General features: G+C 42.2%; 1 protein-coding gene across 14 annotated transcripts in view; it reads right to left on the bottom strand.

Moving 5' to 3' along the window:
- DLG2 (discs large MAGUK scaffold protein 2) overlaps window positions 1-25,169 on the bottom strand; it is a 1,392,511-nt gene that overhangs the window by 194,915 nt on the left and 1,172,427 nt on the right. The window contains exons 1-2 of one of the 14 annotated variants that reach the window (XM_036324804.1): window positions 15,445-15,711; window positions 12,261-12,411 (exon numbers count right to left, since the gene is read on the bottom strand). The exons of 11 other annotated variants lie outside the window; for them this stretch is intronic. The gene's annotated coding sequence lies outside the window, so the exon portion shown is untranslated. Of the gene's footprint in view, window positions 1-12,260; window positions 12,412-15,444; window positions 15,712-15,827; window positions 15,957-25,169 lie in introns of those variants that run through there. 2 more of the 14 variants (XM_036324803.1, XM_036324802.1) reach the window with 2 other exon arrangements.

Raw genomic sequence — 25,169 nt, 5'->3', positions numbered from 1 at the left:
TCAAAGTCTGTCCTAAGTACACATATTACTATCTAAGGATATGACATTCAGAAAAATGTGCTTTGCTGGAGGATGGTGGACACGGAGCTAGTATGGTGTTGATACATTCTCTAGTTCATATGTTTTCATTTCTGTCAATCCTGAAGTTTAGATTGAATTTTAGTTTCCTAGAGCCCAGCACATATCTTAAAAAGGACATTGTGGTCTTCACAAAAACTTGTTATCAGAATATAGAGTTGACAGCATGGCAGGTGGTCCAAAATTACAACCAACTAATCCAAAATTTTTAGGATCCATGCTAGAGAAATTAGTGATGCTTTTTCCTTCTGTTTGGTTTAGGATTCACTGTTAGGCATGCTCAGAAATCAAAGTTAGAGGACAAACAAGTCTCCCACTCACTTCACCGTCTCATGGGGAGATGAAATTCAAAACCAGAATGATGAAGCTCAAGCTGAAGTCCATGGAACAAGATATTTAGATAGATAGCACTGGTCATAGCAGGCATCACACATGTGGTGGGCATTGAAGCATGGTAGGATTTTCATAGAAAGAAGGTAGAGTAGAGGGCCTTTTGATGACACATTTATAGAAACATCCAATAGTCAACTTGTAAAAATGTAGGAATAGAAAATCCATTTCCAACTTTCCCTTTCTAGTCTCACCTACTTGTCTCTGAACTGCTAACACAATTTATTGGATAGGGACACGAACCTATAGAGTCTCAGAACACACCTTGTTGTTTTATCTCTCTGTGCCTTTGTATAGACTGCTTACTCTACCTCAGATATTCTTGGTCCTTTAGTTCTTTAAAGTACTGTGGAGACATTCCTTTCAGAGAAACTTTCTCTAGTTCAGTGGTTCTCAACCTTCTGGCCCTTTAAATACAGTTCCTCATGTTGTGACCCAACCATAAAATTATTTTTGTTGCTACTTCATAATTGTAATGTTGCTACTGTTATGAATCGTAATGTAAATATCTGATATGCAGGATGGTCTTAGGCGACCCCTGTGAAAGGGTCGTCCGACCGCCAAAGGGGTAGCAACCCACAGGTTGAGAACCGCTGCTCTAGTTCCTCTAAGTATAGGTAATCATTCCTTTACCTGGGTTACCTCTCTATTTTGTTAACAATAATATAATTATTTTTATATCCTGATATTATAAATTAAATAATAAAATTGAAGTAAAATTGTGTACATACCGTATATTTGTCTTTCTACAAGACTGAGTGCTTCTAAAGCTTAGGGACCTGTTTCACTCAGCACCAAATCTCTGATCCCTGGCAGAACTTACAAGACATGTTCGCTGAGTTTAATTAAATCTCCAGAAAGCCAAGATTTCTTTTTCATTCCCTGTACAAATAAATGTCTGGCCCATCACCATGCTCTATTAGAATATTTTCCCAATTCCGAACTTGTATTAATTGACCTGCTTAGTCACTGAATGCCTTATAGAGCCAGGCAGGGTGTTAGGTCCTGGGAACAGAGTGGTGGGCAAACAGATGTGGCCCTTCGAGTCATGGACTCCTGCCCTTTGTTCAAACTCATTCAAATTATTCATTCATATTAACTCACCATAAAATAATATTCTTGCCTCTGGCAGTAACTTTTCATTTCGGAAGTCCATGTATAAAGCAAATTGGTTTTATGCTTCAGTTGAGAAATCTATGAAGAAACATTCCATGCCACTGTGACCCTTGGGAAGTGCACTTGTTCTTCATGCATATATGTATGTGTATCCCTTTTGACATGTACATTTCTATGCCAGATGTATGCATATATTATAGATATGCAATATGCAAGTAAGGCCCACAGAAGGCTGCAACCCATTTATAAATAGAATGATCCCCTGGCCCTTCAAACTTAAACCCACTTAACTAAAAACAGAATATGATTTGTACCTTAACATAATGGCTTATGATTTTCAAATTTAATGTTGGCCCTTTATTTCTCTTAACCCCATTGTGAAGGCCCCACAAGTATATTTATGCCCTGACACTGAGCGAGAGACAAATAATCATTCCAACCTTGAAAATAAAGGAACAAAAAATGGTTACCAAGTAAATTTAAAAAGCTATCATATATTTCTCAGCACTCAGAATAGTGCTAAACAAAGTAAGCACTAAATGAATATCTTATGATTAACTGAACAAAGGAATGAGAGAACAAATACTTGGAATTCTCCATTAAGGCAAGCCAATAGAAGATTTTCAATAGGGAAAACGGCTTTAATAGGGAAAAACAGTTCAAAAGCAAGTCTTGATTCAAATGGTGAAAGAATTCTATGTAGATGATAAACACACACACACACACACACACACACACACACACACACACACACACACACAAAGTTAAACCTTATAGCAATTCTTTAAATTTATTGGCCTCTCAACTCTCGGGGCAATGATGTACACTTTGGTGCATGTAATAGCCCATCTCCCTAACCCAACCAGCTTATCCTGCTGCTGAAGTCAGCAACCAGTTAACATCCAATCAACCTCAAGGAAGATTAGAGATAAGACATTACCAATGGCCTTGTCAAAATCTGTATAACCTTCTTCAGCTTCTGTGCTTTTATCACTCCTGGGCTTGTCCTAAACATCACAAATACAGTGGATGCTCGGTGGTGTGGTGGATGATAACACCCTTGGGAGAAGGTGAAAGCAGGAGGAAAGGCCATCGAACATTTACTGAGTGCCTACTCTTTTCAGGCCTGTGCTAGATTCTGGAAAACAACAATAACAAAACCACTCCCCTGAAGGCTCTGTAGCTGGACACTCAATACTGAATATTGGGAAGTGTGATAGGTCTTGGTATACATCGTCCTTAGTTGTTATTTAGTATCAGAAAGTATATCCATAACCACAGAAGGAAAGAAATCCCTTTGGGCTCTGTCACAGGCCCATAATTGTGAAATTCTAAGTTTGGTTGTCATAGATGAAAACATTTCATTTAAAACCTCCAGCAAATTCCATCTAATCTATGAAACAGGTTCTCCAGGGGATAAGGGGATATCATGCATGTTTTAACAAGTTCATCTCATTAGATTACTCCTGGGTGAGTAACTACCTAAGAATTCTGAGGGACAGATGGATTCCTTTCTATTGTTAACACATACATGCCCAAACACTTTTTAGAGAAAAAAAATGTGGCAATATAAGTAACTTAATATTTCCAATAGGCATATACTACTAAGATGTGATCTGATGAAAATCTTAAAGCAATACAAATGAATCAGATTTTTGTTTGTCATGGCGACTTCAGCATAGTTTGGATCGAAGGCAAGAGCATTGACTAAATCACTTGGCAAAGTCCCCTCCAGTTCTTCCCATTCCCTACTTCCCGGAGCTGTAATTTTCATTGGTACAGAATAAACTCCTGCAAAGGACCAAAGGAGTGTTTATAAGACTGTAATATGGACATTGATGTTTTGTAAGTTTACATGAAAAAATTAGGTTCAGATACCATAATTTAACCAAAAGGTGTTTTTTCAATGCAAGGAATATGTTTTTCTTTATATTTTCCTTATCTCTATGACAACTACATAGGTTTGGAGCAATGCTGTCTTGCACTCATTATGGATATGGCCTCACAACCTGGCCCTCCATGAACATTACATGCAAATGTGTTAATTATCTAGTTGTAATCAGGCTGCTGCATTCCTGGCCTTCAGTTATGAGCAAATACTGTTTTGTACATAGAACATGAATTGAGATTTGTTTCTTAAGAATTAGACGAAAGTTAAAGAAATGAAGGGGAGCCCACTGCTTGAATCATGCTCTGTGATGTGGAACTTGGAGGTCTGTATCCACTCCCTTATTTTTTTTTGTCTTCTATCCAGTATTATTGTGTCCCTCCTACGGGCCTGTCAATGGGAGAAAGAAAAAAATCTCTGTCCTTACTACTACTAATAATAGTAATAATGCTTATTTATTTCTTAGTTAAGCTATACGCCTATTCATTTTCCCTCTCCTGTATTATTTTGATGAAAATCATTTCATCTGTGAATGATAGTGTGTATTTCTAAAAGAATCTATTTTTAACATTACCATAATACCATTATCACATCTAAAATATGACCAATAATCTGTCATCCAATATCCAGTTGATATTCAAATTTCCAACTGTCTCATGCATGTCATGAAATTTTTTTTCAGTTTGTTTGGATTTGGATGCAATAAGGTTTATGAGTTACAATTAGTTAATTTGCCTTTTAAGGACCTCCCTCTGTCTTTTTTTCCTTCTTATTTGTTGAAGAAATCTGAATTTTAAAGGATGAGCAGCAGATAAGACAAAGGACAGGGAGTAGGAAAAGAAATTCAGAAAAATGGGTAGACAGGAGTAAAAATATGTTAAGGCATTGAGGCCTCTTTTCTTTCCTTAGACATAAAACTCTGTGATCATTCTTATTTTAGAAACACTGCTCAGTATACACTATCTCCTTACAATGCCCTTTTCCGCATATCTAGTTAATGTCTGTATCAACTTCAAGGTTCATCTCCATAAATTATTCCCCAAATTCTCAATCTCACATTGTCTCCATCTTCCCTTGAAGGATATATAATTTGGTGTCTGTCAATTAATCATGCTAGATGCTGATTACACAAGGATAAATGAAATCAAATCTCTGCTCTCAAAAGACTCACTGGGAGGTATTTTGGCAAGAAAGGTAGTGATGCCATATGCTGGCCCATAAAGGTACGCTTTCCCATATAGTTTAGTCATAGCAAACACATGCTTATTTTTGTATAAGGCATAAGCTGGAAAGCAGAATTAGAAAAAGTTAGATTTAATACCAAATCATTACTAAATAGTCTTGCTTTTTCAATATCCACTTAGAGATGGAAAGCAAGACTTTGTCAGTAGGCTAAACACTTTGGTCATGTGCTTTATTGCTTTTTGTAATGGTCCTATGTTATGCAAAGGTTATAAGAAGACTAACACTGGAAGATTAGAAAATCAAATTATAATGAGTTTAGCTGGTTCCCTGTGGCTCACCTACATTTTATATTGCTATTGAAGCAACTGAAGGGAGCAATATAAAAATGTATTACCCAGTCATATTTTAAAATGATGCTCTCAATTGTGGAAGGCCCAAGAATACTCTCTCATTCACTTAAGGGCTGTCAATATTTCCTTGAGTTCACTTTTGGCCATTGCAAGCAGAAAATACATCTTCATGTTCACCATGCCAGCACCTACAGTGTCTTGCACATAATGAGCAAGAGAGGATGACACATGGACTGTCCTGCCACTTCCTAACTGTGTGATCAAGCCTTATGTTCTTCTTCTTCCCAGTGCTATTATGAGAGGTACACGAGATCCTGTGTGCAAGGTACTGTGCACACAGTGGCAGTAATAAATGGGAGATTTAGTTATTATGTGTTAAATGCATTTTAAAAAATTGTACTTTCTGCCCTGTCCTTCATTCATGTACTATCCAAATCCCTGATCAATCTTTCCAGACAATCTCAAATAATATCTCCTTTACTACTCTTAAAAAATTTACAGGGTGTCAAACAACTTAGCACTTAATGATACATTGCTTCTGAATCTGAATGTTATTCTCCACAATGTAGCCATAAGTTTTTTGTTTTTGTTTTTAAATAAGGTGGGTCTTACACAGAAGTGCTGTCAAAATATTTAGCAACTTAGCTGTGACCGGCATTAACTCTTGATTTAATCTGTAAGCAGTTGGCTCTTTACTTGCTGGATCTTGGTTGGAGATGTGAAAAAGACCCGAGAAAGGGACTGTGGTTGGGAGGTGATGTGAATCAGCTCAGAGCCCAGGGTAGAAGCGATTTACCAACAAGAACTTAAGTACTGTAGTCCCCCCTTATCCGCAGGTTCACTTTCTGTGGTTTGCTACCTGTGGTTTATATTACCTGCGGTCAATCTCAGTCTGAAACTATTAAATGGGAAATTCCAGAAATAAACAATTCATACGTTTTAAATCGTGCACCATTCTGGGAAGCGTGATGAAATCTCATGCTGTCCTGCTCCATTTCACTCTGACCCACCCAGGACATGAATCATCCATTTGGTCATCATATCCACGCTGTATGCGCTACTCGCCTGTTAGTCACTCAGCAGCCTTTATCAGATTACCTGGCATAATATGCAGTGCCTGTATTCTCATAACCCTTATCCTATCTAATAAAAGAGAAACATGGTAATTGGCGTACAACCGCTACCCTTCCCATTGGCTAATCAGGGTGATATGCAAATTAACTGCCAGCCAAGATGGCGGCCGGCAGCCAGGCAGCTTAAACTGAACATGAGGCTTGCTTGCTTCAGTGACGGAGGACTCCAACGTTCCCGCCTGCCTTGCCGGCCTCTGAGCCTGCAGTTTGAACATTGTAACAAATATAGAAGCGAAAAAAACCCCCAGAAACCTGCTTTCAGTGAGCCCGGGATCTCAGAGCTGGAGTTGATACAGAGTTTCGATTATAGAACTGAAACAAACCAGATACCTGCTTTCAGCAGCTGAGGCCTCAGAGCTGGAGCCAAGCCTCAGAGCTAAAGCTGGCCCAGAATAAAAAAGAAAAAAAGAAAAAAGGAGCAGTTGGGGGCTTCAGTTCCAGCCTGAAAACAGCACTCAGCCCCTCACCCAGACTGGCCAGGCACCCCAGTGGGGACCCCCACCCTGAAGGGTGTGTGACCAGCTGCAAACAGCCATCATCCCCTCATCCAGGCTGGCCAGGCACCCCAGTGGGGACCCCCACCCTGATCCAGGACACCCTTCAGGGCAAACCAGCCAGCCCCCACCCATGCACCAGGCCTCTATTCTATATAGTAAAAGGGTAATATGCCTCCCAGCACCGGGATCAGCGGAGTCACGAGGCCTTCCGGCACCGGGATCAGCGTGACAGGGGGCAGCGCCCAAACCCCCTGATCGCCCTGCGGCTCTGTGTGTGACAGGGGGCGGGGCCACAACCTCCCTATCGGCCCTGCTCTGTTCCTGACAGGGGAAAGCGCCCCAACCCCCTGATCACCCTGTGGCTCTGTGTGTGACAGGGTGCAGCGCCCCAACCCCCCCACCCCACAGGCCCTACTCTGTGTGTGACGGGGTAGAGCCATAACCTCCCCATCGGCCCTGCCCTGAGTGTGACAGTGGCGGTGCCCCAACCCCCTGATCAGCCCTGCTTTGTGGGTGATAGAGGGCGGCGCCCCAACCCTCACACCCCATGGGCTCTGCTCTGTGTGTGATGAGATAGAGCCATAACCTCCCCATCGGCCCTGCCCTGAGTGTGACAGTGGCGGCACCCCAACTCCCTGATCAGCCCCGCTCTGTGGGTGATAGAGGGTGGCGCCCCAACCCCCTGATCCGCCCTTCTCTGTGCATGACAAGGGGCAGAGCCCCAACCCCCTGATTGGCCCTGCTCTGTGAGTGACAGGGGGTGGCGCCACAACCTCCCCATCGACCCTGCCTTGAGTGTGACAGGGGGCGGTGCCCCAACCCCCCAATCGGCCCTACCCTGAGCATGACTGAGGGTGGCATCGCAACCTCCCGATCCGCCCTGCTCTGTGCATGACAGGGGAAGGTGCCCCAACTCCCCAATCGGCCCTGCTCTGAGCCCGACCAGGGGCTGCACCTAGGGATTGGGCCTGCCCTCTGCCACCCGGGAGCAGGCCTAAGCCAGCAGGTCATTATCTCCCGAGGGGTCCCAGACTGCGAGAGGGCACAGGCTGGGCCGAGGGACCCCCCCTCCCCCCCGAGTGCACAAATTTTTGTGCACCGGGCCTCTAGTTTTACTTAATAATGGTCTCAAGTGCAAGAGTAGTGATGCTAGCAATTCAGAGAGGTCAAAGAGAAGCTGTAAAGTATAAGTATGTAAATAAATATATATATAGTATATATAGGATTTGGTACTACATGTAGATTTAGAAATCCACTGGGGGTCTTGGAGCATATCCCTCACAGATATGGGGGGCGGCGGGGGGAGCTACTGTATTTCAATGGTTGAAGAGCCAGGAGTATTGTATGGAGCCTGAATATCAGTACTGGTCTCCTTGATACCTCTTTGGCATCTCCTATTTGTCAGGAACACAAAACATTTGCTGATGAGATGAGAAATCCAGACAAAGAATTGCTCTGACTTTTCCTCTCCTTGTATAAGGAAATCTCAAAACAACTCAAAAAGGAGTTTATCTGGTTTGTGTTCTGAGGAAGTGACGTTTTGCCAGGGGATAATGGCACCTATAAATGGTGGGATGACATATGCGCTTACCCATCACCCTTCCACTATATTTAGTTGCTTCTTTCTCTGCACTGAAGAGCTGTCTAATTTGAAGAGGAAGAAACCAGTGCCTTGGGGAGCATTTCCTACCTGGTCGCTGCAGCCTTGTCTCACTCAAGCAGGTTTTCTGAGTAAGCCAGAGGTTCCTTACTCGCACAGCTGGGCTGGGAACACTTGCCCATGCCTGGCTGCATGTTTTCTGAACAGATTTGCTGCACCAGAAGCAAATGGCAAGAGGAAATACACTTTGATCCCAGTTATTACCATTATTGAGTGTTCTTTGAAAAGAAGCTAGACAAATGAGTACTTAGGAGTATGCTTATTAGGTACGTAGGTTGAGAACATTGAGACAAGCTTCATGAGTAAAAAAAAAAATAAAAATGTATGATTGCATTTGACTGCCAGGAAATCATGAGCAGTATAAGCACTTTCCCTGTAGAGAGTAAATAATAGTATTTTCATGTCCTCTTCTAGGCTGCAAAACTGGGAAAACAATCCAAAATACAGCTAATTAAATTTGGAGTCAGGAGTTTTAGTGAAAACTGTTATCAAGCCATCCAGGACAACCATATCCAGGAGGTATTTTACTTTCTCAATGGGAAGAAAAGGTGACTATTACCTAAGGCTAGGGACAGATAAATTATATAAACTGTGAACCACACAGACACCAAGTCAGGTCTAATGCTTCTATGCAACATTGATATTTGGCTAAAAATATTTTATTCTAGTCTATTTCATTTCCAATATGATATACACTATACAACAGCAAGCACATCTAGTCAAAAGTATCCCTGTTTGTCTGATACCTCTTTTTTAGCATCATAAATTTTATGGCATAAAAATTCAACTAAATTTGAGGAATCAGGTGCGTCATTAACCTTCTTGAACAAGTTTCATGAGAAGCAAAAATAAAGAGAGAGGAAAAGATGACAATGGTATGGTCTAGCTCTAAAATACTATAATTTTGAACCAGGGGGACAAAAATTTTAAGGTTATATTGAATTGACTCCCTATCTGTACTTTAAAAAATAAGACCATTGGCCCATGGTTTAGCTTGAAACCCAATTGCCATCGAGAGCAGGTTTTGGTAAGACCGATAGGTTAGGCTTTCACTTAATTAATACCCGATGGCTTTGTCTGGTAACCTTTGCAATAGTGCCAATGTAAAGATAGGCTGAGAGGCGAACCATTATCTGGTTAGTTTTTGTGACTGCAGAGAGCTTTGTTCTCTATCTCAAAACCTTTCCCTCTCTTATCTCTTGGCAAACCCCTACTCATCATGGAAGTCCATTTAAGAACATGCAGCATTAAATGCTTACCTTTTCTCCATTATGTTATGGACTAACTCCTCTGGACATTTTTGTACATTATGCATTGTACCTATCAGAAGTTGAGGGTGGCTGTTGGATTTTGTGCAAGCCTCCATCACGCCACCATCCCTTCCTAACAGCAACAGCTGCCAGGCTTTGTTTAGGAACTCATGAGGTCATGGAGAGGCTGTCTTTATTGTTTCAACTTCAGAATGTAGCTGGTGGCTCAGTTTTAGAACCATGAGTAAGCTAGTCCAAAGTAGATGTTAGGGACCATTCTCAGGATCTCTTTCTGGTTGTATGTGACTAAGAAAACAAGTTTCCCAGGAGCCATTGACAACCATCCTGGAGCCATGAGGGCAGTTAGCCTTAAGGTGCAGTGAATACCAGGACAGGCAGCGTGACAAAACCAAAGGAAAAAACAAACACTTTTCTTGACCACCTTGTGAGCTAAGGGGTCAGACCTCTTGAAATGGGCTTTACTGCTGTACTTTCAGGTTACAATCACCAATACATTCCCTTTGTTGAGCAAATCGGCTTGAGTCATGTTTTCTGTTACTTGGAATAGAAAGCAACCTTGGCTGCTCCTGGCCCAGCAGGAATCACAGTGTTAGAATTGTGGGCCCATGCGTTCATTTCTCTTGGATTATAAACTCCTTGGGTTGTAGTACTATGATTTTTCATTTTTGTAAAATCAGCACCTAGCAGAACTTCTATGCTTAATAAATGATTCGTAATAGACAAACTAATATAAAACAAAACAAGCTAATCTGTATTGTTTAGACCACAAACATCTCTCCCAAGTATGCTTTATTGTTTGACTTGACTTTTCTTAAAGAATTCGATATCTACAACATACACAAAACTATTCAAATCCAATTCCGTATAAATATTTTTCTTCTCTTTTCTAATTATATAAATAATACATGTTCATTATAAAAGTTCCAAAGATACATAAAACATAAAAAAGAAAGTAAAAATATGAATGGGATTACCACCACCCAAGACATTCACTATTATGACTTTTCAATGCAGGGGTTAAATATGCTTTATTTTGTACTATTTGTGTTTGGTTTTATCTCCATGTACCGTCTAAACTACCACCTCTGGTTGGCAAAATAAATGTGCCTCACACCTTAGTCATCACAGAGTCATCATTTTAACTGCCATATTTTCAGATTGAACATTTAATGTAGACACACTACGTGCTACATACTGTGTCAGGTGTTTTCACATGGATGGCAGAATAGCTATTTACTGGGATATGAATTACCTCACTTACATCTTCCTAACAGCTCTGAGACAGGAATTACAAAACTTGGTTTACAGCTAAAGAAAGCAAGGTTGCAAGACTTGGTGATAGGGAATATTTTCCAAAATGCATTGTGCCTTTTCATTTAGAAAACTACTTTATGAAGCTAAGAATGACAAAAACAAAAACAAAAATCACCCTGTTAAGTGCATAACATCTTTCACTGCTTTAAAAATAAATAAATAAAAAACTAAGAACTCCCCCAAATCTCAAGATTCTTAGTAATTGCAGAGGTTTTGCTGCCTGGAACTCTTGGCTGTTAGTTCTCCTTAGGTGGGTCTTTGTCTCCAATACAATAGATGAAAGGAACCATTGGGAGAATGAAGCGTTGGACAGAAGAAGGGGCTGTAATAATGACGGAAGGCCACACGAAGCCACTGGTTGCCATCTCTGCTTTTCATACCAGCCTGTAAGGCCAAGTCCCACTGGGATCCTTCAAGCAGCCTCCCATTAGTCCTTAGCACTCAGGGCTACAACTGCAATTTAATGCTAGAGATAAGAAAAGGGCACCTGGAAGTAGCAGTGGTCTCTCTGAGCAATTATACATTCAAATGGCATAAAAGACAAATGGCGGAGAGTTTGAATCAAGCTGACCCTAAGATCACCACTGTCGGTCTATGCTTCTGACCTGGAAAAAGGGCTAATGTCTATCTAGTCTTAATGAATCTGGCTGCTATCAATTCCAAAATGCTTTTAGTCTGAGATCTTTGTAGCTTTGACCATTTTTTCTCCCCAAATACTTTCTTTTAGCTTAATGGGGAAAGGTCAAAAGCAAAAACAACCAAAAACCATACAAATCCAGCCTACTGAAATTTTAGCGTCACTACTATAAGATACAAGTAAACACTACTGAATGCAGGGTAGGGCTGTCTCTAACATTTGAGAGGCTCAGAGCAAAAACACAAGTGGAGATCCCAGATCTGGGCCGCCCCTTTTCTCTGCCATAGTTCCTTCCTACACCACAAAAAGCCTTTCATGCAGATGTGTGAACATCCCAACTCCCGGTAGTACTGATGATCCAACGCCATGCAAAGAGCAGCCTCTCAGTTTCCCCTCCATACCCAGAAGTGGGCACACATACAACTTGGGGAAGTGGGCTCTGGATTGTTCGGGGAAGACATTCTGGGGCCCTAGAGAGCAAGATCCAAATGTGCCCGCCGCTTGGCTCGCAGACTCCTCTAGAGCCAGAGAGGCACAGAGGGAAGTTGCCCAGGTCTAAGGGCAAGTGCTGATTCAAGGTAACTTTTAGATTTTATCTGGAATCTGCTAGGCTTATGACTGTTCATAATTTCATGTCTTTTCATACTTGATTGTACAATTTGGTGATAATTACAAAGATGGCTCAGGAAAATGTGATCTGGATTGGCACAGCTCAAAAATGAGAACAAACAAAATCCTTACCTTAATTTTTTATACTCCGTAAACCCGGATAGAGGTTAAATATGTGGGGAGAAGAATCAAAGCAGATATAGGACCAAGGTCCCCAAATGGAATCAGGTAGAGCCGGGCAATCCTACTGGAGAACTGCACCGCAGTGGTTATAGTGTCGATTCTGGAATCACACGGGTATGAGTTCAATTTCCAGCACTGCCATATGTCTACTTAAATTAGGAGTATTTAGGCAAATGTTCTCTAATCTTGTTTCCTCACTTGATAGTGGGAAGCAGAGAACCTATTTGATAGGGCTGTGATGAGCATTAAATGACAAAAATGCATGTGCAAACATTCAGTGCGACACCCGGAATGTAATAAATGATGTATGTCACCGGGTACTTTAATGCAATGTCAGGGCCGGGGTTAGGGCAAATTATTGTTTAGAAATAACTTAGAAGGCTATGATATATGTTTTGGCATAAACTTATTTTCAGGCTCCCTTTTTGAAATCCAGACTATTCTTTGAATAATTATGTAAGGACTCCGGATGCCATTCTAAAAATTAGTTGAAAATGAAGCTGAAAGGCAACAATTATGTATTTACTAGGTTTCCCAAATAAAAAACAAACACAAGAAGAATTATCTAGCTGTAGGAAGTATATCTTGCTAACAAGAAAAAAATTTATATAATCTTCCTGTGTCATATTTCTTTCAAAACTAACATCAGAATGAGTTCAGTTATTTTACAAAATTCAACTTATAACATTAACGACTACCTTTTCTGGATCCCCTTTGTGCCAAACAGTGTAGCCTTTGTCATTTATCTGGTGAGATCTTCCTAACGCCCCCTCCCCCATTTTACAGATGAGGAGAGTGAGATGAAGACCACAGGGACGAAAAGCCCTGCCCTTCCCATTGAGCACGGGGGGAGCCAGGGCTCAGAACAAACCTCCCCTCTCCCCTTCTCCACCCCCCCCCCCCCCGCCACGCCACCTCTGTCAAAGAAAATTACAAGTGTCACGTAGGCAGCGTGCTAGTGCTTCTTTGACTTTTAATCCTTTTTGAGAGACATGTTTCTGCGTGTGTATGTGCTTTCTCAGAAGGTGCTTATCGCCGTTCCTATTCGCCTCGCTGTAAACTTAATTGAGAATAACTCATGCTAAATTTTCTTCTGTTGCTATAGAGTGATTCTCGGTGGGTGGAGAAGATGGGAAAACCACCACTGAGCAAGAAGCAACTCAGTTTATTGAAATTGGTACATTGGTTTATTTCTCCAGAAGACCACTCTGACTCAAAAACCAGGCACTGCTGTGAAATAAACCACAGGCTCTGGCATATGTTCTTTAAACATGTGATACAATAAAATCCCAGGTATAGTACATCGCGAAGGTACTTACAACTACATTGTTCTTGGCATCAAAATGTATTAACATTTTTAGGGAATCTTCAGCTGTGTATCCTGGGCTGGCAGGACTATCAAATGCAGATGTGGGGTTAAACCTGCGATGCTTTGCTGATTTCCTACCTCAATCATCCTTGCTGTAGCCCAGAGGCTTTGAGCTGAACATAAGACAAGAAAGACATTTTACAGAGCCCTTGTGGGGCAACTGCTGTAGAATAGAAACCGAGTCTCAGGTTACACACCTCTGAGTGCCAACCACAATATATCACTCCTCTGCTCTTGAAACAGAACTTATTCAGGGAAATGGAAAATATGGAAAAGCTATTTGTGGACAGAAGAAATATGCCTGAAAAAATGTGTTCCTGGAAAAAGATATATCCCATATTCCCAATTTGCCAAGTTTTGAAGCAATCGGAAAGTATAGCAGGAAAGGAGAAATAACTTGATGGGAAGTGTAGTGTAGTGATGACCAAAATATTTACCTGGAGAAAGCAAAGAGCGAGCTAAGTCTCTGGTGGAAAAAAAATAAAAAGCAGACATTCCCGCCCCCCTCCCTCCAAAGAGATGCTAAAATGAGTTGCTACTCTTGCGGATAAAGAGAATGTTCCTGTCAGAGGTACAGCTGCTACCGCCACAGAGAAAGTGCAATTATGTGTAAGGTAAACGCGCTGGGCAGACAGTTACGGGTTCGGAAGACAGGAGCTCCTTGCCAGTGAAAGAAAGCAAATGTCAACAAGCCAGACGTACTTGAAACAGTCAGAAAAATGTCTTGCTATTCCTCCCTGTATATAATATGCCATATGACACCACAGTTAAATCTGTTACTGCCAAAAAAAAGGACGTCAAGCTGTTGGTATCCAGGAGATTTGGACAGAGGCAAACAACACAGCAGAAAGGAGTCCGTGCAGGCACAGCTTTCTTTCACTTCTTTCATCCCGAGGAGGAAATGACTTCCCACAGCAAGCTGACCCCGAGATAGTGGTCACCCTGCCTGAAGCCAGGACCTCACGCCAGGACCTGGAGCCCTGGAGCGTACCCAGATAAGGACCGAAATGCAGCCGCAGGTAATCATTAATGGGAAAGGGAATGAGAGAAAGCAGTCCCAAGTTACACAAACACAAGTCATGCCTTCTGCATTTGTCTGTCCTGCCCGTGCACTGCCTAGCTCTTTCTATAGCGATCAGATCAGCCTTTTCTTTTCACCCTCTCTCCCACATCAACAGGCATGCCAACTGCAAATCTCGGATTCTGATCCCATCCTGGCACAATGCAAAGACTACCACCACCATACTGAGTTTCACAATAAAATCTCCACAATGGCAATTATTCACAACCCCTCGGTTCTGTTCACACAAAAGATTGCAATTGAATCTTGCCGTGCACAGGTTCAGCTCTGTGGGAGCTGGTTACCAGGCAAACTATCTGTTTTAAGATTTACCGAACCCGGGGGAGGGTAGGGAGGGGGGGGTTGGGGAGGAACAAACCACCCTGTACATACCTCCTTTTGGCAGCTAAGAAAAACAATTTCGTGACAAAGCTCACCCAACAAATGAAACCGACAGAATGAAACCTGAGAAACTTTAGCAACCGAAGAAAGCAGCCTTCCAAGGATCAAGGTGAATAATTGATTTGTCGGGTTTTGTTTCATCTTTTAAGCTAATTTTGCTCATGAAAGAGAATTGTGGAATTTGTCAGAAGCCCCAGCACAAACACACACTTCTGACAGCCACTGCATGTTCCGAAATACAGATTCAATTGCCAAGCTTATTCAACAACAACCACGATTAGCTGCAAAGCCAGGGAACTTACCGAGCGCAAAATTATTGGAACAAAGCAGGGAGGAGGCAGGAGGCACTAAAGGCAGCTTCCCTGTCTCCTTGGTGCCAGTTTCTCCTGTCTGCCGTCCGGTTCACACTTGCCTTTATAACTAAGACTCCGACAGAACTCACTAGCGAAACCTGATGAATTATAAAACAGCCCCTCCTAGATTCTCATATTTTACATCACAGGGGGTGACCATGTAGCATCCTCGCTCCCTGGGTGCATATATTTCCTTGTAACTCATCCTGATAAATATATCAGCCTTAGAAGCGGATACAGTAATTGGGGTTTGGGATGTGCCTGCATTAACCAATAAGATGCTTTCCCACCACGGAACCCTACCCCCATCTTTCCCTAGTGTTCCCCCATACCTTGTTAAGGTGGATCCACCCAACCCAGTGGGGGGCAGGCAAAGATGGCAAAATGTGGAAGAAAGCCCCTGCATCTCAAATGTACCCGGAGCGAGGTGTCGGGGTGTCGTACTCAGGGTTAATTCTCTGAAGAGTCCTGTAAAGATCAGCCCTCATATTTGCATACCATGTCACAATACACCAAACACTTCCCCTCCTCCTGAGCCTCCCGCAACCAGGAGGTAGCAGCAGCGCTACAGTATATGTGAGCCTGCAGAGCTCAGGGAAGTTAAGTGACTTTGCCCAGTGGTCACAGGGATCAAGGGATGCAATCAGCCTGCTCACTGTGCGGATGAGGAACCTGCAGCGAGAGAGATAAAGTAATTTGCTCAGGTCACACAGTTTCCAAGTGTGATTGGAGCTGAACCCGAACCCAGGTCTTCTGATGTCAGGACCAGTGTCTGTCTATCCGACCACGCGACCTCTAGAGCACAGAAGCCCTGAGAAAGGAAGGCATGCAGGAAGCAGAAACAGTGTCACCGGTGGACAGAAAGCAGCAACAGGCAGGCTGCAGGGCGGAAGAGCAGTGCCTGAGCTATCTGCTTCCTCTCTCCAGGTCAGCAACACCTCTTCAGATATCAACACTAGCAAACCTGTTTTCAGTAACCACAGCTACTATCGAGCCCTTCCCATGTGCCTGGCAGGGTGCTAGGTGCTTAGACCCGTTTAACCTTCAAAACATCCTTAGGAGGCAGGTGAAGAAACTGAGATTCAGAGGGAGAGGTGGACAAGTCCCAGCAGGACCACAGCGGCTAAGTGGCAGGGCTAGAACCGACTCCAGACAGCCTGGTGGCCCAGCCCGCACTCAAACACACCATCCTCTCCCAAGCAGAGCTTCACATCAGCTGCCCAAAGCAGGTGAGCAAAGCGAGCGGACGGGTTTACAATGGCTTTAGGAGAAATTATAGAAAGATCAGAGGTTCTGAACCACACAGACTTGTGTTCAAGCCCTGGCTTTGTCACTCCCTGCACAGCCCCTTTCAGCTCCCCGTTCACCGAGGGTTCGCTCCTCACTAGTCAGGATCTGCTCACTGTCCCCCAGGGAGACCTCCCCGACATCCCACAGAGCACAGTATCCTCCATCCCTCCAGCATGCTCTACTGTCTTACTGCACTTTGTTCTTACTTAGCAGTACTTATCGCTACTTAAACTTACATTCAATTATTTGTTTATTTTATGAATTTTTGCTTCCCCCATGACAATGTACGCTCATGAGGCCGGGGCTCTTGTCTGTTTTGTCCATGGTACTCAAACAGGGTCTTCCACATAATAGCTATTTAAAATACTACTAAATGAACGTGTTCGAAGGCCATTTCTTGACTACTTAGTGAGACATTTTAGTCCCTTAGTCCGGTGGTGATGACCTCCCCGTGACAACATGCCTCTGGCTGAGGCCCTCCTTCCTCCCTCCGCAGAAGGAAAGAGGAGGCACAAGAAGAAGTGCCTGGAGCAGAGCCCTAGTTCCCACTTCATGGACGTGAAAGGCCCGGGATGCTGTAAAATCACCGCCGCCTTTGGCCACGCACAAGCTGTGGGTTTGTGTGTTGGCTCTGTCAGCCTACAGGAGGGAAAGCAAGGCTGACAGAGGGGGCTCCTTCAGAAGGAAGCAGCACTCACAGCTCCGGGATGAAGACAAGCGGGGGGAATCATCCCAATAAACACATTATGGATTAAAAAATAACCCAAGAACAGAAAACACTCCTTACATTACACCCTGGTACTTTACAATATATTCAGCTTCTCCAATAAATGACTTGGATACAACAATGCCCATAATTCCATGAGATTGGTCAGCGGTGTGGGTTACCTTATATCCCGCCTAGTACTCCTATGTTGCAGTCCTAACTCCCAATACCTCAGAACCCCCCTGCACTCAGAATGTGAATTTATTTGGAAATGGGTTTGTGGCAGATGTAATTATCAAGAAGAAGAGGTCAGGCTGAAACAGAGTGAGCCCCTAATCCATGACTGGTGTCCTTATAAAAGGGGGACATGTGAACACAGACATGCACACAGGGAGAAAGCCATGTGAAGACTGGACTAATGCTGACACAAGCCAGGGGAGCCAGGCAAAAGGCCTGAAGCAGACGATTTTCTAGCACAGTGGTTCTCAACCTTCCTAATGCCGCAACCCTTTAATACAGCTCCTCATGTTGTGGTGACCCCCAACCATAAAATTATTTTCGTTGCTACTTCATAACTGTAATTTTGCTCCTGTTATGAATCGTCATGTAAATATCTGATATGCAGGGTATATTTTCATTGTTACAAATTGAACATAATTAAAGCATAGTGATTCATCACAAAAAAAAATATGTAATTATATATGTGTTTTCCGATGGTCTTAGGCGACCCCTGTGAAAGGGTCATTTGACCCCCAAAGGGGTCACGACCTACAGGTTGAGAACCTCTGCTCTAGCACCTTCAGAGGGACTGTGGCCTTGCTGACACTCTGATGTCAGACTTCTGGGCTCCAGAACCCGGAGACAATACATTCTGTTGTTCTAAGCTACCTAGTTTGCGGTACTTGGTAACAGCAACCCTCGAGTATTAATACAGTCAGATGTTATCCTCATCTAACAGGAGGAAACTGCAGCCCAGAAAAGTTGAATAATTTGCTCCAGGTTGCACAGCTCAGAATTAACCCGCTATCTGCAAGACCTCAAGGTCCACATACAGCAGCATTCGTGGTTCCTGGAGACTGGTCCCTGACGCTTGTTGTTCTTGAGGCAGGATGAGAAATGTAGGATGCAGTGATTTTTCATCAAGTTAAAATGACCTTTTTAAATAAGGTTATGTCCTTTCTGCTCTTTGTTTTTTCTTCTGATTGCTTTTGCTATTAGGCTGTCTTTTTATTTCTGACATGATGAGAATAGACAGTAGCTTTTTGTCTTGTTTTGGTTTTGTGCTTTTTAAATGACCTTTATTTTCCTGACAAGATAAAAAGCTGGCCATTCTATTGACCTATACAATTTATTCTGAAATGTTTCTGGTCTATGAAATGTAGACATTTGGGAACAACTGTTCTAATGTTGTCTAAATGCTGTCCATTTTCAACAAGAAAGAAAGGCTTCACCTGGAGACCCATTTGATGGTGGAAAAGAACGTTTCTCTCTCAATGAGCTGAAAAGGCCCCTCCCTGCTCATATATAAAGTGTCTGTGCTAATGGTCACGATCTCTCACGCAACAAATTCGTGTAATTCAAACAATATTCATTCATAACTGAATTCAACAAAATGCAGGCTTTTTCTTTTCAAAATTCAGCCCTGCCTCACTTCTTCTTCCCTCTTTCTTAATGAAGATTTTCTGTTTCAGTGACATTCTTGCCTCGCTTTTGACTTGATCCATTTCCTTTTGGGTTCAAAACCTGTGGGTTTGTGCAAACGTCTGAGGATTACATGCAATCACCTCTGTTAAGTATCTAGAACATCGCAAAAGCTCTCAGTAAATGCTAGTTCCCTTCAAAGAGAGCAGTAGAGCTTTATGTATCCAGGAGGGAAATAGCTTTAGGACCAAAGGAAATTTAGAGCAACTGGATGATTGGCAAGATGAGCCAACCTGGGGAGTGTTCGTGACCTTTACCCTTTTGCTGAGCACTCAGTAATCCATAAGACAAAGCACGAAAATTATGGTAGTCTATGTTTTATGAATTCATGTTCATGAATATGTATATATTTATATATGTGTACACATATAAACATATAGATAGCTATTGATAAACCATATGTATCATTAATATTAATTTGATTGCTGAGAGCATTGTACCCTGTTCAGTTTCTGAGAAACCCAAAAGGAAAAAGCCTTCATACATATAAGAGTTTGTTTTCTTTGTTTTCCCATTATCTGGTCCCCTATAATCTAATATATACCCACCAATTTGTCCTAGCCTGGGAAAACTTAGTAAAAGCAAACTTCAACCCATCTATTTGCCAAAGTTATCTCAGACTCAAAATCAGGAAAGAGGAATTCCTTCCTTCCATGAGTATTTATGAGGGCCTATTATATCCCAGGCACTGTATTATATTGTTGGATGCCAGAAGAACAACGCAGTCAAGGTTAGATTTTTCTGTCCCCCAAGTGACTATCAATCCAGGGAGTAACAAGGAGATCATAGCTAACTACACCACTATGTAGCATATTTTATAAGAACTTTCATTAAGGTGCTATAGATGCCTAGAGGAAGGGCATCCAACCTGGTTTTGAAGAGGTGAGGTCAAGAAAGCTTCCTGGAAAAGGTGATGTCTAAGCTAGGTCTTGATGGGTGACTAGGAGATATCCAATCAAGAAGGAGCCATCCAATCAGAGTTAGAAGCATGTGATGTACAAAAGTCTTAGAGGCAAGGAGTAGATCATGAATCTCTGGGGGAATGGACTTTTACCAATTAATAACCTAAATACATATGATAGAAAAAGACTAACTTCAGAGTTTTTAGGAATACCAGAAAATACTCCTTTTTCATGAACTTCCTCAAATGCAATAAAGGCTGAAGTGGAAAATGTCATGCTTTATAGATAGTCAGTCCTGATATTCAAGCTGACCTTTGCAAGTTGCTTAACTTTGCTGAATTGAGCCTCGGTTCCTCTTCTGTAAAATATGGATAATATCTCATACAGCCATTGTGTTATTATGAAATTAGAAATGTAAAATATATTGCTTCTTGCCTTCCACAAAATAGATACCAGAGAAAATGTTAGCTCATGCCCTAAAACTGTGTTATTGTGAGTAAGAACTTACGACACTCATCCTAATTCTTGTTTCCCATTAGGATACTTTTATTTGTCTTCTTTGTAGACCAGTTGTCTCAAAACTTTGACTACTAACTTCATTATTTTAAAAAATTTAAAGCACAACCCCCTTTTATCTAAATATTTATAGACACATTTATAAACTAGAGGTCAGGTGCATGAATTTGTGCATGGGTGGGGTCCGGCCAGCCAGCCCCAGGGCCAATTGGGCCGGGCTGGCCAGGGTGGAAAGGATGGAGGAGGTTGGCCAGCTGGCCCCAGCCCCTGGTCAAACTCCCGGTCGAGGGGACAATTTGCATATTATCTTTTTATTATATAGGATTGTAGGATGTACAACCACAGTACCACAGTACTATGGTACAGTATGTACATTATAAAACATATATCAAAACAGGAATTTAAAGGCTGAGATGAAAAATTAATATAGAGAGAAGAATTGTCACCTTTAATACTCTTGGGCTCATGCACCCACTTTAGAGAATACTAAGAGCTGCTGGAGATAAAAGACCAATCTAATTTATTCATGGAGCACCTAGCAGCACAGAGAAAGGGCTAAAGAAATGTCAGGAATTGAAGAGGCAAGGCCTGGACATTAGAACGAAAAAACAAAAATCAAAAAACAAAACACTACCTGTTCAAAACAGTTTTTATATTTTAAATTTTAATATATATTTTAATAATAATAAAAGTTTAATATAGTAGAAATGTAAAGCAACCAAAATGAAACTGCCTCCCTTCCAAGTAGAGATGTAATATATTTCTTTTTTTAAAGGGCTAGTAGTAATAATAACTTCCATTTGCTGAGCACTTATAAAGGGCAGACACTATGCTTATTACTTTGCATGTACTTTCTTATTTGGTTCTTAGGATAATCAGGGTACCACTGCAGCTTTCTAGAAGGTATCAAAAATATTTTGGTGTATGTTGGGGGTCCATAAACCATGGCCTGCAGGCCAAATTTGGCCCATTGTCTTTTTTTTTTTTTATATTCTATAAGCCAAGAATAGTTTTCATTTTAATTGGCTTAAAAAAAATAAAAAGTCTCTTATGTCATGACACATTATATAATATTCAAACGTCAGTGCCCATAAATACAGTATTATTGGAACACAGCCATATCCATTCATTTAGTATTATCTATGGCTGCTTTAACAGACAACAGCAGAGATGATTAGTTACAATAGAGAGTTGATTAGTTGTAATAGAGACCATATGGCTCATAAAACCTGAAATATTTATTATCTGGCCTTACATGTTTACAATATGCTGACCCCTAGTGTGTGCGAGAGGAGCCCACTGGAATGATGCACATTGCAGCTCGCATGGTTGTAAACCATGGTCTAGATAACAATCCTGTACGGAAATGGAGGCTCAAAGAGATGAAGTCACTAGTCATGTAATTAGGAAGTGGCAGAACCAGAGACTTTCAGGACAAAATTTTAAGACTGGAATATGCCTTAGTCCTACAGAGAGTTCAGGTCCTTTTTCTCTGATGATCTCCTCTGGCTACATGACTTAGCCAGCCACTGCCAATATCACATCCCACCACCTCCAGTGTCCTCTCATGCCCAGGGTTTAATATTGTTATGGCTAAGGACAGGGTAGAGTGGAAAATGGGGTCAATGGAACAAAAGCACAATTCACTCCTTTATAACTGCTCCTTGAGTCTCTCAAATACACAGTTGGCCCCTGAGTATGGCTGAGCTGAGAGTGATGAAAAGGACATGTGATGGAACGCTGGAAACCTCATTACTGGCTCGTTGCCTACAGAAACTCAGCCAGCTTATCTTCTCTCCCAAGGAACTTCTAACGTACACTGGCTCAGCTGGTTCCTTCCAGGTGCCTATAACAAGCTGCTCTGCCCAGCTGAGATCAGAAGTTGAGAGGCCAGGCTCTGCATATGCTTTTCTAGCCTGGAGAATAGGTCTCTTTTTTCCAATCCTCATTGTACCCAAGCCTACTGGGGTCTCAGTCACTCCTGGGTTGTAATCTTGATGCTGTTCAATGCAAGTCACAATAATGTCTTCCTGGACAGCATCCTGGAGGCCTAGATATGTTGACTGAATTTCTGTTTCACTTCTGAGCAAGAACAACTAACAGTGGCAAGGCAGCTACTATGCAAAGTTATAAGAACAGCTTTCATGTAAATGAATCTCATTGAATCCTCCTAGCATGCAGAGATCCATTATTCCCATTTTATAGAGAAAGACACTAAGACTCAAGAGGAATTAAGCAGCACATATGTTGTATGCACCTGGTGAGTGGTAGGTCTGGACTTCAAGCCCAAGCTCTCTGACTAAATAAATATCTCTGAAGTCTCCATGAAGAAGTCAGTGTTGTGTTTTTTTGGGGGTTTATTTTTTGCCATATTATTTATTAAAATACAAGCAAACATTTACCCCTTCCATTCTCTCTCCCCAAATCATGGCATCATTATTCTTTATAATTGGGATATGGCATAAAAATAGTCCCACAGTCTCTGGCCAAAGGAGAGTTAAAGACAACTTTTGGACATCATGAGAAAGAAAATAAACTTCTATTGTTTTTAAATCATTATTCATATTGAGAGTTGATTATAACAGGAGCTTGTATTATTATAACAAATACATCATTGTTGCAGTTTTAACTCTTCCAAATGATCTGGAATAAATTGACTGTGGATTAGCTAACCATGCTGGGCCTGCGGGTCCTGAGGACATACAGGAAAGGATGTTTGGCAAATGCAACTATTTTTCTAATACTGTCAAATAGTTGTTGAACAGTCTGGTGAGAGTACACAGCTCCTAATTAGGGAAGCTGAGTCCTTGTTCTGCCCTCCAGTCCTTGCAGGAAGGGCCAAGTGAACAGCAGGCAACATGCCATCAGACCAGGAGTAGTGTAGGGTGGGGGGAGAACTCGGGCAGCTCTGTGACTGCAGCTCTGCACTTCTCTCCTGCTCTCCTTCGTGGAGGACATGTACCCTAGCGCCTTCTCCTTTGATCAAAGGGAAAACAATACAAATCAAAGTGGTGACCCAACCAGATTCTGCTCCATGCTTGTCGCTCAGTGCTTCCTAAAGCAGAATCCTTCCTGCTCTAAATGTGGGAGGCAGAGAGCTATTAGCTCTCCTGGTGAGTAACGCCAAAATATTTGATTATTGTTGTCTCTCCCTCATACAGAAGCTTCACTGTCAGAAGTAAAAGCTCTGAGTCATGCTTTAGAAAAGGTGAACAGAGGATAGGCAATCACAACGAAAGGTGGCCGAGTGGAGAGGGATCTGTCCCTGGGGCAGGGGTCTAGGTTTATGATCCCCTTTCCTCTGTCAGATGTGGCCAACCAGGCCTCTGCGGTCTTTCTCACAGGGGATACTGTGAGGACAAGTGGTCTCATGTAAAGTGAAGGTGCATTCAGATCCTATAAAAATAGCGAAGGATTCCCAAGTATTTGCTGTTAAGTCCTCTTATATAGCTTATTTAATCTTCTCAACAGCTTAACAGGCTTATTGCATAAGTATTATTATTAGCACCTCTTAGGAGGTAAGGCAAGTGAGCCCCTGAGAGGTTAAACAACGCAGCATCCCATGGTCACTCAGGTGGTAACCAGCAGGGCTGGGACTCTAACAGGCACCTGGTAGATGCCAAAACCCCACATCTCTAACCACCACACCCTTCCTGACTAAAGAAATGAAATGTATTACCAAGGTGAATGGTTCCTTTTTTCTTGCTTTCTTTTTTTAATCCTCACCTGAGGATATTTTTCCATTGATTTTTAGAGAGAGTGGAAGGGAGGGAGAGAGGCAGAGAGAGAGAAAAGAAACATCGATGTGGGAGAGACACATGGATTGGTTGCCTCCTATACACACACTGATCAGGGCCGGGATCGAGCCTGCAACCAAGGTACATGCCCTTGACTGGGAATTGAACCCGGGACCCTTCAATCCACAGGCCAATGCTCTATCCACTGAGCAATCCCGGCTGGGGCTGAATGGCTCTTTTACTGAAGAATGCAGGATGCCCAAAGCCAGGATGCCTATCCTTGCTCCTTGCGTAGGCAGAACATCCTACAAGGCTGCCTGCATTCAGGCATATGAAGTACCCAAGAGAATAATGAAACAGATAGGAAAAGGGAAGAACAAAGACCATTGTCCTGGGCCCAGAGACTAGCTTGCATAAACATGATTCATAAAGTCACTCCCAGATTCAGATCTCATAGATTTCCAATATCAGATCATTGCCGGTAGACATGTGAACTTTGAGCTAGAAAGCACATCTTGCTGAAAATAGCTTCCCTCTCCCAGCACCAACTCATAAAGCAAGAAACCAGAATCTGAATTTCTCTCTGCGTCCTCTTTGCCAGGCAGTTCCTTTTCTCCTTCAGCCTCACGGTCCCATCGTTTCTCTCGTTTCTCCTTAGTATGCTCTCTTAATTCAGTTGGAGCCGTAACATTGTGGCGCTAGCTCGGAAGCCCAGGGGACTCGCATCATAAATAAATAAACAAATGAACAATTCAGCGATTGGAAAGTCAGGCAGGAATGAGTTTAACAACTGAGCTGGAAAAATAGCTGAACATCTACTCC

Source organism: Myotis myotis, unplaced genomic scaffold (genome assembly GCF_014108235.1).
Source record: "Myotis myotis isolate mMyoMyo1 unplaced genomic scaffold, mMyoMyo1.p scaffold_m19_p_10, whole genome shotgun sequence".
In the NCBI taxonomy this organism is placed as follows: Eukaryota; Metazoa; Chordata; class Mammalia; order Chiroptera; family Vespertilionidae; genus Myotis; species Myotis myotis.
Note: the sequence above shows the minus strand (reverse complement) of the source record. Positions and strands in the feature narration are given on the sequence as shown.